Genomic DNA, 18,376 nt, shown 5'->3' on the forward strand with positions numbered 1-18,376 from the left:
GCAACCTGTGGCTCTTTAGCCGCATGTGGCTCTTCCACCTCTCTGCAGTGGCTCCCTGTAGTTTGAAAAATAATGGCCACTCTACCGCACAACACACAGAGTGATCGAGCAATGGACTTTAAATATTGCTTTTATAAACTTACAAACTTGCAAGAATAGCACTATTTCTGTTGCCATGTGTTCCACACACACTGAGCAATCTAGCGGTCTCCTAGCAGCAGCATCTCCTGAAAGGTTTCTGTACTTCTCATACCTCTGTCTTACCACAAGAAATCTGGACAGAGCCACAAATAAAGGGAGAACAAAGGAACAAAAATAGGGACTGACTTTAAATATTGCTGTTATAAACTTAGAAATGTGCTAGAATGACATGGTTTCTGTTAACAGGCATTTTCCACACACACACACACACACACACACACACACACACACACACACACACACACACACAGTTACCTCTCAACTGTGCAAATTTTCACAGAATGTCGACTTTTGCCTCATATTTTTGGTCTGTTTCTCATAGGTTCATAGGTTGATACTAGGCTATCTGCCCTAGGGCATTTATAAGCCTAGCCAGAGTGTGTTTGGCTTTCGCCACCCTTTTAGATTAGTTGACTGTGCCTCTGTATAGTAGGTCACAGAAGATAGCCCTTTTAAGGTTAGTTTACTGTGCCTCTGTCTAGTAGGGACACAGAAGAGATCCCAGGGGTAAACCTACAATCCCCCATCCACTCGTCAAGTTTTTTCTTGAAGAGGGTCATTGAGGAGCTCTGCCTAACATGGACTGGGATTTTGTTCCAGAGTGAGGGGAGCCTCTGGGATATGAATCTGTCCCTCCATCATGTCCTATTTATTTCTGTGCTGAGGTTTAAGTCCCTGGAGCGTGTAGCTCTAAGGGATTTGGATTTCCTGAGGTGGAGCATGTCCATTAATTCTGGTTTGGACATGGCTTTATACGTCAGGCACAGATCGCCTCTGAGTAGGCGGTAAGCAACTGAGTAGAGCTGGAGTTTCTTTAGCCTAACTGCGTAGGGCATCTGTATGAGTCCCTTGATCCTCTTGGTGAGGTACCTTTGGGGTCTTTCCAGTTGCTGCAGGTGTCGGGTAAGGTACATCCCAAATGGGGCATTGTATTCAATTATGGGCCTGATGAGTGATGAGTAGAGGGGCACAATGACCTCTCTTGATCTAGATGTGAACCCTTTCATGATAAGGTGGGCTATATAGAAGGTCTTTCTAACCACTTTGGCAACGTGATTGTCAAAGGAGAGATTGCTATCTACTTGGGTCCCCAAATCCCTAATTACTTCTTCTGTACTTAATGGATCACCACCTATGTGGTAATTTGTGGGCACTTTGTTTTTCCCAAAGGGGGTGGCTATGCACTTTTTGGCATTTAGCTTTAGGCCATGGCTCTGGCACCAGTTATCTGTCTCTGTGAGACCCTTTTGGAGGAAGCTTGTGTCAGTCGGTGAGTTGATTATGGCACCCAGTTTGCAGTCATCTGCGAACTTGGTCAGCCATATTCCTCCCGTGTTAGCCTGTACCTCACAGAAATATATACCGAACAAGAGAGGTCCCAGGACTGAGCCTTGTGGGACGCCACTTGTAACTGGTTTAGAGTCTGACATGACACCTGCAATTCTGACCATGTGGGTTCTATCCCTGAGTCAGTTTGCAACCCATCTTGTGACATAGGGGTTGATATTTAAGCTGGTGAGCTTATTTATGATGCCCAAGTGGGGTATTGTGTCGAAGGCTTTTGCGAGGTCTAGGTAGGCTGTGTGGACTACCTTCCCTTCATCTATGGCCTTGGTGACTGTTTCAAAGATGTCAACCAGGTTCAAGAGGCAAGATCTGCCCTTAACAAAGCCGAATTGGGTAGGATCCAGTGTTTGGAGGTTCCCAATGTCTTTGTTTATGAGTTCCATGATGATACGCTCCATAGCTTTGCAGACCAGGCTAGTCAGGCTTATAGGACGATAGTTTCCGGGGTCCATTGTGGCACCACCTTTGTGGAGTGGGACCACTGTTGCTGTATGCCATTCCTTGGGTACATATCCTGTAGTAAGGCTGAGATTGAACAGTGACTTTATGTGAGGGTTCAGTTCTTCTTGGAGCTCATGTAAGACACAGCCCAGGACACCGTCCGGTCCCATTGATGCTGTGTTTTTTTGCTTTGGAGAGGGCAGCTCTCACCTGAGCATCTGTGATGCCAGGGAGACTACACTCTGTTGGGATAGACATTTGCTCTTTTGGGGGGAAGGGGGGGAGAAGTTTGCACTGAACCTGTCTGCCAGGATGTTGGCAATGTCTTTGGGTTCAGTGTATTTTTTGTCATTTTGTTTGGAGAGACCTTCATATTCTCCAGTGTTCTCAGGAAAGCTGAGTGGGGTTCTTGGGTTTGGGAGGGTGGTCTGTAGCAGGCTACAAACTAAAAGGCAGTTTTGCCCACTGTTAGTTGCACATGGATGGTCTCCGGTGCCACTAACCTGGAGGTGTGAGTAGCTTTGATGAATATGGATACTCCCCCCTCCTTCTGTGGTTCGGTCTGAGTTTTGGGGCCGAAAAGCATGGTATGAGGTTTAGCCTGGTAGTGCTGGGGTGCTCTTAGGAGCCTTGAACCAGGTTTCTGTTACTGCACAGATATCGATATTCTCCATACTGAGGAGAGCCTCGAGTGTGTGCATCTTGAGGTTTAGACTTCTGGCGTTGAGCAGCATTACCCTTAGTTTCTTTTTCCTTGTGTTGCCTAAGGAGGTGGGTTTGTCTTTTGAGCCTTGCCTAAAAAGGCACTATGGGAGTGGCAAGAGCCTTAGCCAGTATTTGAAAGCCCAGGGGTGACAGGTGCAAGCCATCCCCAGTGAAGCAACATGGCTTGTCGAGCATGTTATCCCAGGCTGACAGACACTGGATCCCCTTTGAATGACACCAATACTTTAGCCAATTGTTAAAATTGATCATTTTGTCTTTATACTGTGGCATCATTCTTGGTGAGGGTAAGATGCTACTCAAGGTCAGGGTCATACCAGCCTGGGCTACATGATCAGAGAGCTCCTCTATGTCTCTTTTCATGTAGTCCAGGGAGGTATGTCTCAGGTCATTCACACCAGCATGGACAATGACAGAGTCATATTTGTACTTGCTTTGGAGTGACCTGAGTGCTTGTGTTATGTGGCGGATCCTGGCACCCGACAGGCAACTTACAGTGACCTTCTCCGTGTTCAGCCTGGTGAGTGGGACGTCAGTGTGTCTGACAATAGAGTCACCTATTACAAGTGTATTAGGTGTGTTGTTTAGCCTTAATGGCTATGACTGTGTGGCACACTGACTTTGTGAACTATGTGATACGTGGGTATTGTTGTGGGGTAGCGGTTGCTTGGATGTCTGCTTTGGAGGTCTCTGCTGCTTGGGAAGATTTTTATTTAGAGCCTCCGAGTATGTTTTTGTGTGTTCATGTGTTTGGTTTGCTGTTGCGATAGGTCTATGTGAGACTGGATTTGTGGTGTGTGTGGTTACCTTCTCCGCCTGACTGACTGCGCCAGTACTGGGTTGAGAGAGCTCAGCCTCCAGTTCGGCTATATAGTTGCATCTCTCACATATATCTGACCTTGTTGGGAGGAGGAGAAAAATTGTGGTTTTCTGGCAAATCATTGAGGGCTAAAGTCAGAAAAATAGACATTTGAGTTTCAGACTTCATGCCCTTTAAAAAATTAATGTAATGCAAAATCTGTTCTAACAACTTTTTCTAAGTTTGTAAGAGCAATGTTTAAAAAGTGTCCCTATTTTGGGCCTCAGTGCCTTATTTATGGCTTTGTCCAGATCTCTTGTTCTAAGAGGTCGAAAGATATGACACACACAGCGAACAAGCAATCCCAACAAAGGAACAAAAATGGGGACAGATTTTAAATATTGCTCTTATAAACTTAGTTCTTTTATATTTAGTACAATAACTATATATAAAACTTTATATGCTGTGTTATCTTCATTTTAGGGGTCAAATAGGTTTTGTGGCACCCGATGAATTTTATTTGGCGGAAGAGTGGCCAAAAATGGCTCTTTTGATAGTGAAGGTTGCAGACCCCTGTTCTAAGAGGACGAGACGTATGGTGTTATCCTTAAAATGAAAGTACTGACACTGTTACAGAGCATCTGTAATCTGCGTTATCAGCTACTAAGTAGTGCAGATGGTAGCAATGCTAGCTGATACAGCTTGATTCTCCTGTTTGGTTCTTGGCAAGGCTGCCTTCTGTGTGGTCTGCATGCAATTCCTGTGATTATGTTCATAGGTGTGTACTAGGCTAATGGTCCTGGAGCCTGTACAAGCCTACCCCATAGGATTACCCTGGCATCATGCCACCCAACCTTAGTTCCCAGTGCCTGTCGAGCAGAGCCACTGGAGTGATCCCCTGGGTGAATTTTCTATTTCCCATCCACTCATCAAGACCAGTGAGGTGCTCTGCTTGACATGTATGGGAAGTCTATTCCAGAGCATGGGTAGTCTCTGGGTTATGAACCTGTCCCTCCAGTATGTTCTGTTGATTGTGGTACTGAGGTTGAGGTCTCTGGAGCATGTGGTGTGGAGGGATTAGGATTTCTTTAGCTGTAGCTTTTCTAACAGAGCTAGGTCAGATATCGCTTTGTAAGTCAAGCAGAGATTGCCTCTAAGTAGGCGATATGAGACAGAGAATAGTTGAAGTTTTTTGAGTCCCTCTATATAGGACAAGTGTTTAAGGCTAAGTATCCTCTTTGTGAGGTACTTTTGTGGCTTCTAGTGAGGTACATGCCAAATGGGGCATTGTACTCGATGATTGGCCTAATGAGGGAAGAGTGGAGGGAGACAATGACCTCTTTCTTCCTGGATGCAAAACCCTTAGTAATGAGATGTGCCACACAGAAGGACTTTCTGACCACAGTGGCAATGCAGTGGTCAAAAGAGAGGTTGCTGTCAACCTGTGTTCCCAGATCTCTTATAAAACCTTCTGTGTTCAGTGGACTACCATCGATGTGGTAATTCAAGGGAACTGGGTTTTTCCCAAGGGGGATGATGATACATTTTTTGGCATTGAGCTTAAGGCCATGGTTCTGACACCAGTCGTTGGTCTTAGTGAGGCCTTTCTTTAGGATGTCAACATCACTTGGGGAGTTAATAACAGCTCCCAACTTGCAATCATCTGCAAACTTTGTCAGCCAGAGTCCCCTTCATGTTGGCCTGCACTTCAGAGAAGTAGATACCAAACAGGAGAGGACACAGGACCGAACTCTGTGGGACTCCACTCATGACTGGTCTGCAGTCTGACTTGGAGTCATCTACTTTCACACTGTGGGCTCTGTCTGTGAGCCAGTTTGCAACCCACCTAGTGATATAGGGGTTGATGCCTAGCTTAGTGAGTTTTTCTATGATTCCTGAGTGGGGAATGGTATCAAAGGCCTTGGCCAGATCAAGGTAGGCTGTATGAACCACCTTGCCTTCATCCACAGCTCTGGTGACTGACTCAAAGAAGTCGACCAAGTTGAGCAGGCATGACCTACCCTTCACAACACCAAGCTGTGTAGGATCCAGAGTTTGGAGATTCCTATATCCTTGTTTATTAGGTCCATGATGATGCATTCCATAGCTTTGCATATCAGACTTGTCAGGCTAATGGGATGATAGTTACCAGGGTCTGTAGTTGCTCCTCCTTTGTGGAGAGGGATGACTGTAGCAATGCACCATTTGGTAGGGACAAAGCCTGAGGTGAGACTGTGAGTAAACAGGGCACACAGGTGAGGTGTCAGTTCACTCTGTAGTTCATGTAGAACACAACCAGGGAAATTGTGAGATCCCATAGAAGCTGTATTCTTGGCCTTGGACAATGCTGTTTTAACCTGTGCAGCAGTAATACTGGGTGCTTGGCAATCTACTGGTATTGTGATTGGTCCTTGGGGGGGGGGTAAAGTTGGCACTCAATCTGTCAGCCAATATATTGGCAATATCTGTTGGCTCATTATAGGAGGTACCATTGTACAGTAGCTCAGAAAATCTGTGTATTGCCATGGAGATCCTTTACATAACTATAGAAGGCCTTGTGGTTGTCTTTAATATCTGCTGCAATTCTGTTTTTATAGCTAGCTTTAGAGGATTTGATGAGGGATCTCAACTTTTTGTTGAGGCTGATAAGGGCGTTTTTCCAGTCTTGGGACTTTACCTTATTCCGCAACAGTTTCCTCCTTCTGTTGTAGAGTTTGTTTATGGCAGGGGACCACCAGATTGGCTTCCTTTATTTGGAGGAGAGCATCTTGGTTCTGCTAGGTATGGTGAGATCCATGCATTTGTTACATGTTCATACAGTGCATTGGTGTATGATTCGGCAGTCATGCAACTATTGTCCATTTGCATGGGGTGCCGTGAAGTTAGCCACTTCTGTTTTTAGGAGCCCAAAGTTAGCTTTGGAGAAGTTTTTCATGGTGGTTACCTTTTGGGGGTGGGGGGTTCCAAGGTGATTAGTTTGTGGTTGGATCTAACCAGGGAGGAGTTGGCTATTGGTGTAGAGCAATTGTCGCCCATGTTAGTAATGACCAGGTCAAAGATGTTGCTACCTCTAGTGGGGGTAAGAATGAGCTGGTCCAGGGCATTGGAATTAATGAATTCCAGGAAACGTTGGGCAAGTGTATTGGTATATGAGTAGTTTTCCCAGTTAATGGAGGGGTAGTTGAAGTCACCCAGTATGAGAGTAATAGGTTGGACCCTAATATCTCCAGGGTGCTTAGGAACATGGAGTGTGAGTCTTGGGACATGGTTGGGGACCTGTAGCAGGCTACAACCTGAATTAGTGTCTTACTCAATGTTAGCTGCACCTGAAGTATCTCAGATGTGTTATGTTGGGCTACCAGTCTAGAGGTGTACGTATACTTTATGAATATGGAAACACCACCGCCTTTGGAGCTTCGGTCCAAGTTCTGGGGCCGAAAGGTGTGGAATGAGTTAGCCTGGTAGTGCAGAGGTGCTTTCTGCTGCCTTGAACCAGGTCTCTGTTACAGCACAAATGTCAATGTTCTCCATTTTAAGGAGTGCTTCGAGTGAGTGCATTTTGAGATTTAGACTTCTAGCATTGTGCAGCATGACTCTCGTATTGCATTTGTTTGTAGCTGTTATGATGGTAATTTGGTCTTTGGAACACCACCTAAAAAAGACAGTATGGGGGTGGCAAGAGCTTTGGCCAGTATCCAGAAGCCCAGGGGTGACAGATGCAGGCCATCTCTGGCAAAGCATCGAGGTCTGTCAATCATGTCATCCCAGGCAGACAGATACTGGATCCCCTTAGAATGACACCAGAAACTTAGCCATTTGTTGAACTCAATCATTTTCTGCTTGTACTGTGGTATCATTCTGGTTGATGGTAGGATGCTGCTCAGGGCTAGGTTCATACCTGCCTGGGTTACATAATCCGAGAGCTCCTCCATGTCTCTTTTCATGTAGTCCAGGGAGGTACGTCTCTGGTCATTCACACCCACATGTACAATGACAGAGTCATATTTGTACCTGTTGTTGAGGGACATGAGTGCATGCATTATGTGGTGGATCCTGGTGCCTGACAGGCAGCTGACTGTTACTTTCTCCTTATTTAACCTAGTGAGTAGGACATCAGTGTGCCTCACTATCGAGTCACCTATGACTAGTGTTTTGGGCATGCTGTTTTGCCTTAGGGGCTTTGGTTGAGTGCCACATGGTTTAGGAGAGTTATGTTTCCCATGATTAGTGTTGTGCTGTAGTGGTCGAGTGCATTTCTGCCTTGGAGGTCTCTGCAGTTTGGGTAGATTTTTAATGAGAGCCTCCACGAAGGTGGGAGTGTGGTTTGTGTTTTTATGTGAAGGCAGTGCTGGTGTGTGTTCTGGAGGGCTGTGCATTCCATGTGGTGTGGTGCAAGTGTTGACCTTCTCCTCTTGACCAGCTATTCTGATCTTGGCTGGAGAGTGCGTGGCTTCCAATTTGGATATATAAGTGCATCTCTCGCAAGTCTTAGTGTTGAGAGGTAAGAGGAGAGGATTTTCAGTGTACATGAGGCAGTTGCTACATTGCCTCAGGATGCCCAAATTTACCAGGTTAATAGGAGAAAGCACAGGTAACTGACCTTTAGACATGCCTGGAAGGGTGGGCATTAATAATAAGTACTGGAGCTATTTTCTTGTAGAATGTTTAGTGCTGGTAGCACTTTTGCATGCTACAATACAAGAAGTCTGGTAAAGTGCTAAACTAATAAGCTATTAAAAGTGTAGGAGATGACAGAACTAGCAGATCTAAGGGAAAATTGAAAAGCAGACTTTGGCACCACTCAGAAGCTTACAGACAGTCCCGGATACAGCAAATCTGTATCTGGACTAGACTAGTTACAGGAAAAGCAGGAAACAAGCACAAATGCAGGCTTTTAAACCAGAAAGTTGAAAGAAATGGAAAAACTGCCCAAACAGCCAATAAGCTACAATTTCTGGGCCAGAAACCTGTTGGGCCAGGTATTGAAGTTTTCTACTATATCCTAAAGACCTGTAAATTGAACTAGAGATGCCCCACATTAGTCTTGGATGTGCATGTTGTATGTATGTGTGTGTGTATGCACACACATATGCGGAGCAAAAGATGAGTTTCCTATCCAGGATTACTTTGTCTCTCTTGTGTCCATGAGTGCCAGGATAGGTTCCCACATGACCTTGATTTGGATAATCAGGTATCAGAAATTATACAATGGTACTCCTTTAGTATTCAAGAACTTGCACACTAATTAATTAATCAGCTCAACCAGTGTGCCTGTAATAAACTGAACATATACCAACAGAAAAAAATCCAGCTGCTGAAGTACCATTCTGCAGCCAGACTTTTTTTTTCTATTCATATATGGCACAGAGGCATTCATTTCATCTTTTCATATTTTTGCTTCATATCTTTCAGCTATTCCTCATAAAATTTGTGTTTTTCCGACAAATTGCTGAGGAATGAAGTCACTAAATAATGACGCACATTTCAGTTTGACTTTCTTTCCTTCAGACTATGCACAATTATTCTTGCAGCTTTCTAAGTTTTTAAGAGCAACATCTACAATCGGTCCCCTCTATTATTTATGACTTTGTCCACACATTTCCTGAGCTAAGAGGTCGAGAGGTACATACGAGGGCAGGGAAAATACAAAGAAAATCAGGTATGTTCTGCAAAAACTAAAGAAAAGAGCCTGATTTACCTTGTATTTTTCCCTGTCTCTCTCATACCTCTAAACTGTCCAGAATTTTCATTTTTTTTCTTTAAAAAAAAGGCAATGGAAATCTTCCTTTCCCCACTGCTTGCTTTCCAAACCACTGATGTACTGTGTAAGCATGGAAACATAATTCCTATATGCATGCTCAGTACATCAACAAAGTGGAAGAATGCAGAAACAATGTGGGAGAACAACCATGGTGCTGTTATGCGAAGACATTACTTAAGAAAAGTAAACAATTTCTTTCTTAAATAATGTCATTGTATAATAGCAATAATCATGAGTGTGGGTATACTGAAGATTTACCCATAGTTGCCTTTGTTTAATAACTTGGGCTTTGCCCTTGTAATTAAACCACGTCGACCCTGGGTAAATCTTCAATATACCACATGCACTCATTGATCATTGCTAAAATAAAGTAATGTAATGTGCACAACCATAGTTAGAGCAATCTTTTTTTTTTGCCCTCCCTGTGGCAAACTTTGCTCAACATGCTTTGCATGTAGCTATCTGACATGGAGGGGGGGGGGGGGCTCAATCCTTCAAAGTCAGCTGCGTTACTTGAATCAAATTTCTATTTCTCAACTGTTGCAGTGTCAGATAGGCATCTGTTTCCTAACCTTTGTCAGACAAAATCCCCAAATCATTCTTTATTTTCTGCCTGCAATGCAGTCCCATCTGCATTTTTATAACCACCACTGTGGGGACAAATTCTAAGTCATTTTTCTTTTCATCTGCATACTCCATCTTTCTTATACCTGATTTGAGGTGAAACACTGCTGTGCAAATTAATTTGTGAGCAAAAGCTGACCATATACAGCCCCTTAAGTTTGCAAGTTAAGTCCAAAAGGTAAGTATAAATAAGGCTGGACAGCTACCAGTAAAAATATTAAATTTGTGAACTAGTAATTAACCTGACCTATGAATTCCTGCACATTTTCATTATTCGACTCTAAACTTACAGTATACATGTTTCTACCAATTACATAATGTCACTTTTGGATGTTGGCCACAATGTTTTTTTTTCCTTTTTGGTAGCATGAAAATGAATTTTTCATTTGCTATGCAAAGTCACCTTACAAGTAAGGCTTAAAATGCCACCTGTTTTATGCATGACATACGTTCACAGAAGGAATGCAATTTGGAAATGTAATGTCCTTGCTGTAGGGATAATGCATCAGCAGAGAGAATGACATATTCTTCTTGGTGTTGCAGGGATGTTGAGAAGCATAACATCATACATATTTTACAAAGAGCACCTGATGCATGCACTGGAGAAAGCATCCAAAAGAACTATGTACATGGAAGAGGTTATATTAGCAACTACAAAAATGGAAAGTGATTTAAGATAGTCACATCTTGTGCCTTAGTTGTTTCCATATAAATTCATGTTATAGGTTCACAGATTCATAGGTAAAGACTAGACTAGCTGCCCTTGTGGGCCATTTTAAGTCTAGCCAAGTTACCTGTTTGTGCTCAGGTTAACCTGTCCCATTTGGTTATAAATTGGCCTTACCCATCCCATGGTTAATAATTATAAATTACCACTAATGAGAATAACTGAGATCACACCATAGATAAGGGTTCTTGCATAGGACAAAGCATTTAGGAACTGCCTCTGTCCATTAGTAGTACAGGGGGCAGTAAACAGGTACATTTTCTGTTTCCCATCCATAGATCCAAGTTGTACTTGAATATAGACAGGGATGAACTTTGTATTATGTGAATGGGGAGACTACTCAAGAGCAGCGGTATCCTCTGCACGATGCACCTGTCCCTCCAAACCATTCTGCTTATGTTGCATAAGTGGTTAAAATCCCTAGAGTCTAGACTATTTCTGATGCGATCTGACTTGCAGATATGTAGTGAATATCCATCAGTATTAGGTCAGAGGATGCCTTGTATAATAGGTCACCTCTTAGCAGTCTTTGCAGTATCAAGTATAGTGACAGGGCTTTGAGTTGGTCTATGTAGGACATGTTGTTTAGGCCTTGCATCCTTTTAGTAAGCTGTCTCTGTGGGTGTTCCAGTTGTTTCATGTGACTGGACAGATACATGCAAAGGGGCATTATATTCAATGATTGGCCTAATGAGGACTGAGTAAAGGGGGACAATGACATCCCTAGATCTAGACACAATCCCTTATGTCAGAATGCTGTAAGAAAAGATACAAGATAATGACATGCATGCCTCATAAAATAGAATGCATTTGTAAACACACTGTAATTGCTATTCTCCCATATAAGCTCAAAAAGGACACAGATAAGATGGAAACTGTCCAGAGTAGGATAGCATACATTAGGTTCAGAAACAGTATATCAAACTGCCAAAAGGAGTTATGTTTGTCCTTGGGAAGAGACCATGATGGAAATTTATAAACTCTTCACTGGGAACTCCAGAAAATCAGGTAGGTAAACAGGATGATTACAATGTGCTCAGTCCGAACTAAAATGTAGAGATTAGACATGTGAGGCAAGAATCCTGGTGGTGTTAGGAATATTTGGACATAGAGGTAATGTTCTCAGTAAGAAGGCTTCTTTTAAAGGGAAGCAAGAGCCAGATATATAGTAACATGGGTAAGTAGAAGAGATGGTGGTCTTCTGTAACAGGATAATGGATAGGCAGCACTTGTTTGCCATCAATGTCTAATTTATCTCAGTAGTCATGACAGTCTTTATACAACCATAGTTGTACAAATAAATAAATAAATAAATAAATAAATAAAACTTAATTTGAAACAGAAACATAAGAAGGGGTTGGGAGGGTGGCCTAATAGTTAAGGTGTTTGCCTGCTTCAAATGAATTGAATAAAAATGAAAAAAATAGAATTCTATACAATTATATTTTACCCCTGATTACTTATCATTACCATCCTACAATGGTGCAGGGAGTCCAGTAAATAAGCCATAAGATATACTTCTATTCATTCTCAATGGTCTTGCTAAACTCCTCCCACATTTGGTCCTTTTCTTCAGTGAGCACCTCAGCGTTTGTCTTCCTAGCTAATCTGGAGATCTTTCATCTGAGAACATCAAAAAAAAAAAAAAATAAAGAATTAAATGAATGGCCTTTTTAACTCATTAAAGACTATAAGAAGTCAAATAACTGAGTGTGACATTCTTGATTGCTGAGTACTGCTATTATCCATTTTGCTTCTAAAGTCTCTAAATAATTGTTCACATCACCCCTTCTCCTGCCAGTTCTAACTTTCTGGATAACTCTAAAATAAAAAAAACAATGTGTCCTGTAGTTTCTGCATGTGCAGCCAAAGCATTTGCATGTACATTATTCCTTATATTGCTAAGATGTTCTAAAACCCTGTCTTTAAGCTGACGTGTTGTTTTCCTACATAAAAGCAACAACATTGTGTGCAGGTTGCCAAATACAGTAAGAAATTGCTATTACATGTAGCTGATAATCTAGGAATAAATTTCCTTTCAGTGATAGGGTGAACAAATGTTTGGTCTTGAACAATAAAGGAACATGCTTTGCATTTTCCACAGGGAAATGTTCCTGCTCTCAGTAAGGGTTCTGCTTCCAAATTTTTAGGGCCATGACACAACATTCTTTTTAAGCTCATGTTGTTCCTAAAATATAATTGGGGTCTTGTCCGACAACCTTTCTAATACCATCGTCAGTCAACAAAATAGTTAAATTCTTCCTAACTATGTCACAAAACTGATATACATTGCTAGAATAGGTGAAAAGCATTCTGGACTTACTACCAGCAGATTTAAACATAGGGTGCTGTTCATTATGATCCCCATGCCTGCTGGAAAAATAAGGAGCGCCTCTATTACCCCTATATGTCTCTATTTCTGTATTTACTGTGCCCTATCTATTTTACATTACATATCTTTACATTTTCCAAATAAATATCTCTCTACAATCCTTAACCTTTTTCTGTCAATTTCCTCTACTGCACTTCATCTTCCTATTTGGTCTCTTCCCAGTCTCCCTCATCCAGCTTCATCTTCCCTGCTTTCTTTCCACTTTTAATGTATATTGCTGTAAAAACTCCACTTGCTTTTGTTTCCTCATCTCCTAACATCCTTCTTCCATGTAGTATGTAAATGTAAATATTGAAGATACTGTATATAAACTCATGTTTTACTGTCCATTTATATTATGAATTGTCTGTGCACAAATTTGTTTTCACTTTTCTTTTTTTATTACTCAATTTATTCCACCTGGTAGCTTTATAATTATAGTTCTGAGGAAGCTTGTTTTATTCAAGTGAAAGCGCTTAACCATTCCTTGTTTGTTGTCATTACAATAAACTTTTGTTCACTTCCACTTGGTTTCATTGAAGGTGTTGTGGACTGTTATGAGCGTTGAATAGAGGTGAATTCCCAAGACACAGAGACGGAATTTTGCACACAGTGCATTTGCTGCTTCCTGGTAGCTTTATATTCTTATTAATTCTGTATTGTACAACTCCCTTCTGAAGTCCTCAGCTGCAGAGAGTGTCCTACTTTTTACAAAAAAAGACATGGTAAAAATCTTATCTTATGATCTATGACACACCTCCGAAGGTGAAGTCATTCTCTTCAAACCCTACATGAAAGGAGAAATTGGTGAAAAGTATTTCAACAAGCTTATGCCTGTAAACTGGAACAATCTCCCCAGTGATCTCAGAAATGAAACAGATCTCTCAATATTTAGGAAGAAACTTAAGAAACAGCTACAAGACATTAAGCAATGATATTAGCATAGGAAGACTGGCTAAAACAATGGAGATGCATTATCTTTAATAGTTGAAGATGCATTGTTTGATTTTGTGTTGATCCTGTCTTATAGCACTCAAGCTTTTCATAAGCTTACTATATTCCTAACCTAACACCCTAAAGCAGCCCACCCATTATTAACATTGATGACCAATCACTGCCCCCTCAGCTCCGTATTGAATCCTGTTTCAGTAAGTCCTTCTTTTGCACTTCTCTCCCTAATACTTCAATTCTATCCCCTTATCATCACACATATGTTTTCACTTATATGTCCTTTCATCCTCATATTCCATCCAACTTTGATAACACTATTGTATGTATGTATGTATGTATATATGAGCATACATTATATATATATATATATATATATATATATATATATATATATATATATATATTTATAGATATGTGTGTGTATCTATATACACTCATAAATGTGTGTGTGTGTGTGTGTGTGTGTGTAACACCTACAATGCAAACATCAACCACATAAGGTTGAAACACAAAATCCATAATGACCTATAACCAAGTGCTATGCACCTCCCACACTCCCTGCTACTTATATGTTCCATCTCCAAGATTACACTACAGGGCTACACTACCCAGTCCTTGCTATGCTGCAGTCTTGCATATTAACCTATCAGCTTTTAGCTACATCTAAAAACCAGTAGTAAATCTATTCAGTGTTCTGTCTTTTGACCGTCTATGAACATCTTTCAGCCATCAGTGTTTTTGCCCTTCAGGATTCTAACTGTATCTTATATATACACATATATATATATATATATATATATATATATATATATATATATATATATATATATATATAGGTTTACAATCAAAATGTTGAGGTGGCTTACCTCGACAGTGAGAAGGATGAACACAGAGTGGCAGAGAGACAAACTTGCAAATACAATTCCTGTCAACTTTGAAATGTTGATACAGAGACGGTGTTTGCATTTTTGAGTGTCAATGTTTTATTTATTTATTTATGTATTTTATATTTGATTACCGGGTAAGTGTCCGGCTGGGCTGGAAGCCAATTTTCACTGGAGACCTGGGGAGAAAAGCTCCAAGAAACATCAAACAATTTTACATTTATACATTTATATAGAATAAATAAAAAAAACATAAAAATAAAAGCAAATAGCAAAAATTAGACAGAGGTAACACAGTCAACTAGTTGGTAATTGGAATTACAAAGTGCAGTAAATATACATAAATTGAATGGAGTTAGGCATAAGTTATTTTACAGCAGAATTAGGTTAGAGAATGCATAAGTCTGATAGACTGAACTAGAAGGAATGTAGTAATGGTGGACCCAGAATCTGAGGCAAGAAAAATAATACAGAATGCTAGTCGGGGCTGGATCAATGACAGAGCCAATGATTAAACAGATGTTCTCTGAGGATCTGTTTGAATTTGGAGGTCATATTTAGATTGTGGATGTGTTGAGGTAATAGATTCCAAGACTTGTATATTTTGGTAGAGTACAGTGAGTCTCCAAAACTGTTAGAGATCTGGTAACTTTTCACAGGAGTTTGTCAGAGGATCAGGGGTCTCTGATGTTATTGTTAGCCTGAACTAGGTCTTTTTGATCAAGGCAGTTATCTGGTTTGGTTAGAATAGTATGGGCAATGGTGAATTGGATTAATTGAAGTAGATTGGGTAGCCCAACCAGTTGAGTTTTTTTTTTTTGAGCTAGGCAGTGGTGATTCCTATAGGGAATGTTGTCTGAAAATTTGGCAATTTTATTATAACATGACTCAAGGAGATTTAGATCAGTTGTACATAGGTTAGTGAAGATTTGTGAGGAGTAGATGAGGGTGGAGAGAAGAAATTACCTGGCAGTGGTTTGTCTGGAGGTGTTGGTAAGATAGGGTTTAACTCTATAGAGTTGACCTAATTTTATATGGACTTTTTTATAGTCATTGCTATGTGTTTGTCAAGTTTTAGTTGATTGTCGATTATGACGTCAAGGAGTATGGTCTGTTCAATGGGTTCAATTACAATTTGGTTAGAGGAACAGATGGTGAGTAGAAGTTTCCTGTCAGTGAACCTATTTTTTGGTGAAGACCATGAGCTTTGTTTTGTTTGGGTTGGGGATGAGTTTGCTTTCAGCTGGATAGGTTTCTGTGTCTAGTAAGGATTTTTGTGTTTTGTGCTGAAGTTCAGGGATGGTGGAAGCAGAGCAGATGAGGGTGGCATCATCTGCGTACTGGACTAAGGTGGCATGCTTAGTGGCAGCACAGAGGTCATTAGTGAAAGTGGTGAAAAGTAGGGGTCCTAAAATGGAGCCTTGTGGAACTCCTACAGAGATAGGCTGAAGGGGTGAAAGGGTGTTGTTCCATTTGGTGGCTTGTTGTCTATTGGAGAGAGAACTGTGAAACCATTGTAGGGGCGAAGAGCTTAAATTCTATGAGCCAAATTTGTTAAGGAATTTTTGATGGCAGAAAGTGTCAAAATCTTTTTACATGTCTAGAAAGACTAAGGAGGCTAAGAGGCCTTTTGCTTTTAAGGTTAACTGTGGTAGTGAAGCTGATCAGAGTTGTAATGATGCTGTGTTTTGGTCTGAATCCATGCTGAGAGTTGGATAGCATGTTGTTGGAAAGTAGTTAATCAAGTCGCTGATGGATACATTTTTCCAGTATTTTTGCTAGTGGTGAAAGGAGAGCTATGGGGTGGTAGTTAGTGAGCTCAGTGGATGGGCCACCTTTGTGGAGTGGTATGATGTGTGAGATTTTCCAGATGGTAGGGACATACATTTTTGCGATGGAACGATTAATAAGAATGGAGATAGGATAGGAGATCGAAGGAGCAGCTACCTTTAAGAATATTTTTGGGAGAAGGTTGGCAGCAGGGAAGGAGGGCTTAAGTTTTAAAATAAGTATTTTAATGTAGCTAGTCTGGATAGGTGATAAGGAGAAAGAGCTGGGGGAATTGGAGGGATTTGGAATGGATAATGGTAGATTGGAGTTATTTTGTAAGAGGGATGTTATGGAGTTGATGAAATGTGAGTTGAATTAAGAGGCTAGACTATCAAAGATGTTTGAAGTGGTTGCGGATCGGGTGGAACATTTGCTGGGCTTTAGGAGGTGGTTGTTCCTTTGCCAGAATTTTGGTGAGTTATGTGCATGCTTCTGCTGCGAGTTAAGGAAGAAAGATTTTTTTATCTAGTAAAATCTGTTTTTTGGCTTGATTACATAGTTACTTAAATTCAAGAAGGTCTGTTACATTTTTAGTTTGGTGGTAGGTTGACCAGGCTTTAATACATTGTTTTAGTAATGTTTTGGAGTTTCCTGATAACCAAGGCAGATGTTTGGATTTGGTGCAGATTTTCCTGATGGGAACTAAGCTATCTAGTATATTCAGGAAAGAACTATTGAAATATTGGACTGCAAGTTCGAGTTGAAGGGTTTTTAGAGGGCTCCAGTCATAATGCTGGAGAAGGGAGTTAAAAAGAGAGGCAGAGAAGTTTTTTTGTTGCGAATGAATTTGAAGTTGATATTCGTAGGGAGGTGAAGTTTCTTTCTAAGGATGAAGGTTGGAGCATTGTCACTAAGGGTGTCTGGAAGGCAGCCTGCAGAGTAGTCTGCAGTAGAATTACCTATAAGAATCCAATCTAGGATGGATTTTTAGAAAATTTGTCAGTGCGGGTAGGGGGCTGTATAGTTTGGGTGAAATTATGCAGGTTTATAAAATTAGAGGGTTTTTCAGATGAGCATGTAAGCCAGACTAGGTTAAAATCACCAAGGACAATAGCTTCCTGTGTGAAGTTAGTTTATATCCAGTACAGGAGGTTTTCTATTATGTTTGAGTTGTTTCCTGAGGGAAGGTAAATGGCTATGATGGTTAGAGTTTTATGAGAGTTTACTTTAATGCGAGTTGCAATAAGTTGTAAGTTGGGGAGGTCTGAAGGGGTACAGTTTGTTTGTTCCAAGTTGAGGGTGTCTTTGGAATAGATAGCTACACCCCTACCCCTTTTTATGGTTCTGTTGAACTGGATGATGTTATAGCCAGTGGGCAAGATTTCTTGATCATTAATGTGTGGCTTGAGCCAGGTTTCAGTTACAATAGCAATGTCTGGGGAGTAGAAATGAATGGCGGCCTGGAAATCATGAAAGTTATTAAGTATACTTGATAGGTTGAAGCTGATTAGGAGAAGGTCAGATTTGTTGGATTTGGTATAGGGTTGACTGTGAATGATGGGAAAGAGTAGTGGATAGGGGAGGTGTGGACCTGAGTTAGGGTGGATATCTTGGTTCAATTTGATTTTAGTTAGGGAGTGGAGAAGCAGATGTGAATGTTTTTCGTGCAGCCAATGGTATTTAAGGGAGGGGGATACAGGTGGTTGGGAGGGGACATGTCTGAAAGTAAAGGCAAGAGCAGTATTTGTTATGAAAAGATGGGGAGAAATGATAATAT

Source organism: Protopterus annectens, chromosome 15.part0, assembly GCF_019279795.1.
Source record: "Protopterus annectens isolate FY-2018-M chromosome 15.part0, PAN1.0, whole genome shotgun sequence".
Classification (NCBI taxonomy): Eukaryota; Metazoa; Chordata; order Ceratodontiformes; family Protopteridae; genus Protopterus; species Protopterus annectens.